Source organism: Wyeomyia smithii, chromosome 2 (assembly GCF_029784165.1).
Source record: "Wyeomyia smithii strain HCP4-BCI-WySm-NY-G18 chromosome 2, ASM2978416v1, whole genome shotgun sequence".
NCBI lineage: Eukaryota > Metazoa > Arthropoda > Insecta > Diptera > Culicidae > Wyeomyia > Wyeomyia smithii.
In genome coordinates, this window is record NC_073695.1 from 143042769 (window position 1) to 143050386 (window position 7618).

At 47.8% G+C, this 7618-nt stretch overlaps 1 long non-coding RNA gene across 1 annotated transcript; it reads right to left on the reverse strand.

Moving 5' to 3' along the window:
• Positions 1 to 466: 466 nt before the first annotated feature.
• LOC129725746 (uncharacterized) lies at positions 467 to 943 on the reverse strand. The gene is made up of 2 exons (XR_008728163.1): positions 871 to 943; positions 467 to 809 (listed from the first exon to the last, which is right to left on the reverse strand). It is a non-coding gene; the product is annotated as an uncharacterized LOC129725746 (long non-coding RNA).
• Between the last annotated feature and the right edge of the window lie 6675 nt (positions 944 to 7618).

A 7618-nucleotide genomic window follows, 5' to 3' on the forward strand; every position in this document is an offset into this window, starting at 1 on the left:
GTCTGTGAGATTGTCAACACCAGACATGCAGTAAGCAAGCGGTCTGACGTTGACAATTTTAGCTCTACATATGCAGGCATACTACACACACTCCAGAAACAGTTTCTAACACAGAACACATACACATCAACGAATGAAACCCATTAGCAAATTGTAACATAGAGCTGAATAGCTAATGCGCAGATGTTCGTACCTACTGCTGATCCACTGCAGTTTTGCGCTCAGTATTATATCAATTTGAGTTGACGGTTGAAAAAAGAGTTAGAATAGTGTGTGACAGAGTTCGAGTGATCATTTTAAATTGTTGCGGATTTGAATGAAGAGTTTGTGTGACTGATTTGAAGTGATTATTTGAGATTATTGCGGGAATGAATGTGAGGTTTTTGGATGCGTTGTTATAGGTTTACTATATGCTAACCTCATCATAAAGAGGCTCTTCCCAAAACTGAAGAAAATTGGCCACAAATCTACTTAAACAACTTCTGTGTATTTTCCTTCCTTCTTCATCCCGTCCCGCTCTAATCTCCTATGCTTTTCATTCCCTGTCAACTTTTGTCGCCGGGCATTTCGCGCTCCGTGCGACCCCACGTTGCTTAATCTAGCTCACTTGACTGCCATCCGGTCTTCGCGGCGTCCGTCCAGCAACACCAGTCCGCCACCGCTCCCAGCTGACAATCTTCAAAGCCGCTCCAGTCCTTCCCGTGCCGACTTGCACGTTTCCGAACAGTCCGTTCGAATCCGACGCCGCCGAAACTTGGAACACCGCACCACAGCACAAAAACAGGAAAAAGAAACAGGAAAAAAGAGCTCTGTGCACAAATCACCATGTGAGTACAGGTGTTACTCATTCATTTATAATTTTTTTGTTACCTCTCTGGAGGGCCTTTCTTGGTTTTCTCTCCTTAATGCCTCAGCGGGATTTTGTCCGTAGTTGGCTTGATCGTTAGCCGGCTCTTCTGCAACGAGGACGATGGCTTCAATATGGTGTGGCTATGTAAGGTTACAATTTTTTCTTACCAAGAAGTAACTCCGTCCGCGGTTGACTCGCGATGTGCACCCGACGACTTCTCACACAAAAAGAAATTCTCGATCGAGTTGACTGTCTCTCGTTTGACAGTTCGTTTTATTCCTCATAAGCCGTGCTGCCTGTTTCCTGTCATTTTTTTTTTTAGCAGCGTCGCTTTGGTTAGAGACTGGCGGACTGTCGGTGGCTATCAAACTTCAACTGCTTCAAAGTAGTGTGGTTTCTGGTGGCATATTGCGTGTGCCCTCGACTACTGCGACTTCATTGCTCTGCTTCATGTGTACGGTACTTATATTTATTCTAACTGTAACACAACATTATCGCCAAGGTGAATTTCTCATAAATCGGCGACAGCACGATTTATGAGAAATTGAAACATCGTTACCGTTAAGGAGTGGACCGGAGACATCGACCGATTGGGGTCCTCGAAGAATCTTCAAGGCCATGATAGTAAACTCTTGCTAGCATAAGAATTTACTGTGACTTAACTAAACAAACATAACCCAAAACTGCAACAATAACGCCAGCAAATCCTGGCTAAAGATTTCGATCAACGCCAACTAAGGCTTGGCTAGTTGTCTCCGGTTAAGTCCTTAAACCCCCACTTCACGAAACTTGCGTTTGCGGCGGCAAAACATTCAGAAAACTCTTAACCTATTGGTTTTGCTAAATAGGCTAGAATTGAACGCAAAACATTAAACTTAAACAAAATAGGACTGAAACATTGTGATAGTTTTTTATGGTTTGTATATAGATAACAGCTGCGCTTGGAAAAGGAGTATTTAATCCCTTGATCGCCATGAGCCCAGAGCTAAGGTTTTACCGCGCCTTAGATTCGCGTTACTTTGGAATGGAAAATTTCATGACGACCCCTATCACAACTGTATCTGACCCGAAATTACTGGTCTTGCAAATTTGCCGTTGGATCTTACACACTGTATGGCACCAATCCAGGCGTGCAACTCTTTCCGTCTTGCGTGTTTTGGCTAGTGCTTTTTGTAGCTGGTGTTGCTCATAGCTTGGTGGTTCCAGTTTCTCCCGATTTGGTAACGGCTGGCCTGTGAGGAACCTGACTGGTGGTCTGCCCTGCGTGACCTGATCCAATTCCGCAGTGTACGATTTCTCTCGCTTCGTGAACGGCAGGCGTGACATCACTTTGTGGTCGAGGACGACGAATTGTTCGATAATGTTGGCGCTTTGCTTTGTCAAAATTGAGACTTTTTTTTTTTTTTTTTTTTTTTTTTTGCTCAAACTAATTTTGCTTCGCGCCGATCTGCTGTGCGTTTTCGTTGTCTTGCTCTGCTCCGTCGTGTTACCTCTGCTTCCACTTTCCCGGTTTCTCTCGTTCCGCAAACGGCGCGCCTGTGTGGGCTGCTACGTCCTTCTGTCAAGCTCGTAAGCCGTTTTTTTTCTCTACGATAGCGGTTCGCCTGTGCTCTGATGTTGCCGGTTTCTAATTTGTCGATTAATTTCACTCCTATGGTTTCCTGTTTCGTTGATAGTGGCCGTAAGCTTCCACTCTCCGTCGCCACGGTTCGACCGCCGATCTCGAGGTTTCCGCTCCTCCTATCCAGGAACTTGTTAGAGTGTTGCGAAACTCCCTGCGAACCGTTTCCAGCCCGACAGGGTACGATTTCTCCCGAATCGCGAACGGCAAGCGGTTATGCGTTACCACTTTTGTTTCCTCTGCTTTCGGGTGCGTCAGTTACTTATTTTCAGCGCGATCTGGGTATCCGCTTCGGCAAGGATGGTCCGATTTACGCTGTCCAGGTGGAGAGGTAGTTTTAAAATGTTGCTCATCACACCTGGCGCTCGCGGTTTTTCCCGGTTGTTACGCGGTATTTTGGTAGCAAGTTGCTTTTTTGTTGACAGGTCTAGCCTGTGGACATAGCTTGAACAACTGCACTTAGTCTGCTTTGACATCCTTTGCGTGGTACCTACCCTTTTTACCAGTGGCTACGTCTTCTAGCGGATACAAGTTGCAGCCTATGACATCCTTCACAATGGCTGGAACGAATTTTGGCTCTAGTTTTTGGTTTACGTGGTTTACCTTCGATGACAGTGCAAATGACCTTCTCCAAACCACGTCTCCAATCTTAAACGAGGTTGTTCGTTTTCGCGTATTGTACCGCTGCCTCATCTTTTCGTGATTTCCCTTAATCCGTTTCAGGATGAACTCGTGTATCCGTCGAATCGTTGATAGGCGCATCTCCTGTGCCACTTTCGGATCCTCCACCGTGTTCAGTTGCTGTTGCGTATACAGGTCCGTGTGTAGCACCAAATCTCTACCGAAGTTTGCGTAGTGCGGGCTTACGCCAGTAGCCTCGTGTTTGGCACTGTTGATTGCTGCCATGATTGCCGGAATGTTCTGATCCCATTCTTTATGATCCCCATCCAATAGCGACCGAATACATGCAATCAACACTCGATTTACGCGCTCGGCGTTGTTTACCATCGGGCAGTAATAGGCTGTTTTCGTGTGCTCGATTTTGTGGCGAAGCAAAAGCGTTTTGAAGACCTGCGACTGGAACTGCTTTCCGTTATCCGACAGGACGATGCGTGGCCGCGAGAACTTAAGAAATACCTCCTGTTCAAGAAACTCCACCATCTTTGATGAGTCTGCGCTGCGCATCGGATGTGCAATGACGTATTTGGTGACCCAGTCTACAATAACGAGTATTACTGTGTTGCCGCGTTTGGAACGAGTCAGCGGACCCACAAAGTCCATCGAGATGAGTTCCCAGGGAACTTTTGCCGGTTTCAGTTTTCCCATCTGCGGCATCATTTTCGTGTTCGCTGCCTTGCTTGCCTTGCATATTCCGCATTTCCGCACGTACTTGCTGACATCTTCTCGCAGGTTCGGCCAGTGAAAATAAGATTGTACCTTCCCCCAAGTCTTCTGGAAACCGAGATGTGCTGCGGTTGGTGAGTCGTGGAATCTCTTAATGACCTCCTCTCGTTCTTCTTGCGGAACTACCCTCTTCCATTTGTGGATTGCCAATCCCAACCCATCTCTGCAGAGGCAATTTTTGTACAGTTCGTTGTTAGTAACTCGAAAGTCTGGGAAACTGCCCGGCTTCTCGAGTACACGCTCTCGTAAGCTTCTATACCAAGGATCTTTGATTTGATCCACCGTGAGTGCTACGCTCGCCACGATCCTGGAAAGCGCATCAGGGACTACGTTTACGCTTCCTTTTCGGTATTTTATTTCGAAGTCAAACGCATTTAACCTGAGCAGCCAACGACTCATGAGCGCTGTTGGGTTTTTCATAGACTTCAAATAGCTCAGGGCTGCATAGTCGCAATATACGGTGAAGTGAACTCCTTCGATGTAGCCACGGAACTTCTCAACTGCTCGAATTACTGCCAAGCACTCTCGTTCCGTTACTGAGTATTTCCGCTCCGCCGATGACAACTTCTGTGAAAAGTAGCAGATCGGGTGTTCCTCGCCATCAGTCTCCTGTGTCAACACAGCTCCTATCGCTACGTCACTCGCGTCACATGCGATCGCGAACGGTTTTGTGTAATCCGGCATTGCCAACACGGGTGTCGACACCAACGCTGCTTTCAGCCTTAAGAAAGCGTCTTCCGCGGATGGAGTCCATTTGAACCTGGTCTTCAATTTGGTTAGCTCCGTTATCGGCGCAGCGATGTATGAGAAATCCGCAATGAATCGCCTATACCAATTGCAAAGTCCGAGGAATCTCTGAACCTCTTTTCTATTTGTGGGGATCGGGAACTTCGCAATGCTCTCCACTTTCTCCTCGTCGGTCTTCCAGCCGCTTTCATTCAGAACATATCCTAAAAACTTAATTTCTCGCAGACAAAACTTGGACTTCTCTGCTGAAATGGTCAGATTTGCTCGCTGCAGTCTTTTTGCTACTTCTTCCAGCGTTTTGATGTGCTCTGCAAAAGTACTTGAGCAGATGATTATATCATCCAAGTAGTGAAATACCTGTGGCTCCATATCAGCAAAGAGCTTGGTCATAAGACGCGCTAATGCTTGGCTGGCGGTGCACAGCCCAAACGGCACTACCTTGAACTGGAAATGTCCTCTGGATGGTACGGTAAATGCGGTCAATGGTCTCGACGCTTTCTGCAAGGGTAACTGCCAGAACGCGTCCTTCAGATCGATCGATGAGATGTATGCGCAGCCTCCTAAGTTGTTCAGTATTGCGGATATTTGTGGAATCGGATACCCTTCGTTTACCATAACGGAATTCAGATGGCGCGCGTCCAAGCAAACTCGATACTTTCCCGTCTTCTTTTTTACTGCAACCAACGGGTTGTTCCATGGCGAAAACATAGCCTCTTCTATAACGTCAAGAGCGACCATGCGGTCAATTTCGCGGTTAACTTCTTCTAGAACGTATGGTGACATCGGGTAATGCCGTTGCTTGCGTTGTAGAGCTTGACCCACGTCTATCCTGTGCTCATATAGGGTGGTTCTTCCTAGTATGCCTTCACTCGCCTTGGGAAACAGTTCGATTGTGCGCTGAAGCTGCTGTTGCTGCTCTGTCGTTAGTGACTTTAGCTCGGTCTCGTTTCGCTCCAGTGCTGTCTCCACCTGTACTTCCATTGAACAGCAAATCGCTTTCACCCCGAATTTGTTCCAGAAGTTCATACCAAGGATCACGCAATCCGGAATCGTCGGTACGAGAAGTAGTGGTATAGTATCGTTGCGGTTGTTGTACACTATTGGAACTTGAACAAAATGCCGAATTCGGTGTTGTGTACCATCAGCCGTTTTTATTCCGCCCTGTAGCTCACTTTTCCGTAGTTGCAGCTGCTCTACTATTTGCACGTTCTTCCCTCCTAGTAGCGAACAATTTGCACCGCTGTCGAGCAACGCGCTGAGTTCCTTGCCTAGGATGTTAATGATAGCATGTGGTCGAATGTCATGTCCGGGATTTATCACAATCGAGTCAAGTTGTCCTAGTTCGGTAGTGTTGAAGGGCTTATTAAACTGCTGCGGAGATTCGCCGCCCACTATTGCAGATTCTCCGCTGCTCTGTTTCCCGTGTCTGTGCGACACGTTATGCAGCTGCGTAGGGAGTATCCCTTCCGTCCACATCTGTAGCAGAACAAAATGGCCTGCGGCTTCGGACAGTCCATAAAACGATGTCCCTCTTCGTCACAGTTCCAACACATCAACGTTAGTTGCCGATAATCCATTGTGGGCTCCCTTCTCTCGAACTGCGCTTGTCGGTCTTGTGGTGTGCGCGCTTGCTGATACTGACTGACCGGCGTCCCTTGCGAAGGTTGTGAGACTTGCGCATGTGCAGGCTGTCTTGCGGGTGGTTTTTGAGCCGACGACCATTGTTTTGATTGAGTTTGCTGGCCGCTGTGTGTCCAATCAACATCGCTTTGAGCGTGTTCCGGTCTAGGACCTCTCGCTGTGAGAAACGCCTTCATCGCGCTCACTTGCTCCACCAAGTGATCAAGCTTGAACTGCCAATCCTCCCTGTCGTTTACTAGAAGCGTTTCATCCCTCTCTGATGCGACTCGCCTGCCTTCTGCTGCGGCTTGTATGTCTTCTTCCTGTGTTACTGCGTGTACCCTACCCAACCGAGGATATTGATGAGAAGGAGCTGCTGGTTTTTGCGGCGCTGCTGGAGTTGCGAAATTGGGTTCCAGTAACGCGTTATGCGGAATTGGTGTGCGGCGCTGCCTGCTGTGTAGCATCTTCGTCTCGTCGTAGCTCGTACATACTTCGAGTAGTTCCTTCAGTGTGCGTGCTCTTGCGGCGGCAGTGATCACGGCGTAGTCCTCGCTCATATTCTTTTTCACGATGAAAAGTTTTTCATCCTCTTGCATTTGTGGTGAAACAAATCGGAACAAAGCCGAGATATCCCGATAAAACTTGGCGAACGGCTCATTCAATCCTTGATAACGGAAGCTTGCTTCTAGACGCAAGATATGTGCGTACTGACTTGGCAGAAACTCTTTTCGTACTTCATGTTTAAATGCTTCCCACGAGCCTAGAGAACCTTGCACCATAGCTCGCGCGTACCAGTCCAATGCATCCTCCTGTAGTAAGTGTTTGATCGAAGCTAGTAATACCTCATCACTCATGCCTTCCGATCTAGCGAATGTCTCCACCCTATCCAAGAAAATGTTCAAGGATGTTGTGTCCTTTTCTCCTCTAAATTTGAACGGCCAGTTGTGAATCGCCTTTAGTATACGCCTATCCTCGCCTCTTTCCGCTGTTGGTCTGGCATCATGCCTCAGTAAATAGCGCAGCATGTCATCCCGTAGCTGATCGAACTGATCGCGTACATCGCGACACCTTGAATCGCCTATTGCTGTGGCGGTTTGCGTTTGCTGTCCAAAAATGCGTCTCCCCATGCCGGCTGCAGTGTGTTGTATGCCTGCTGCTTCATTGCGTTGTTGCTCTCTAGTCGCTATTTCTCCGTTGGTTTGCGGTTGCCAATCGCTGGATGCATTAATGCTTTGATGTGGTGTAACATGTCCCTCCGACTGCACTCCTCCCTGACTGCACCGATATCCCGAGAAGTCATGTGTTGGCAATCCTCTACCTCGGCCTCGACCTGCGACTACCGGTGAACTAGCTGCTGGCAACGTTGTTCTTCC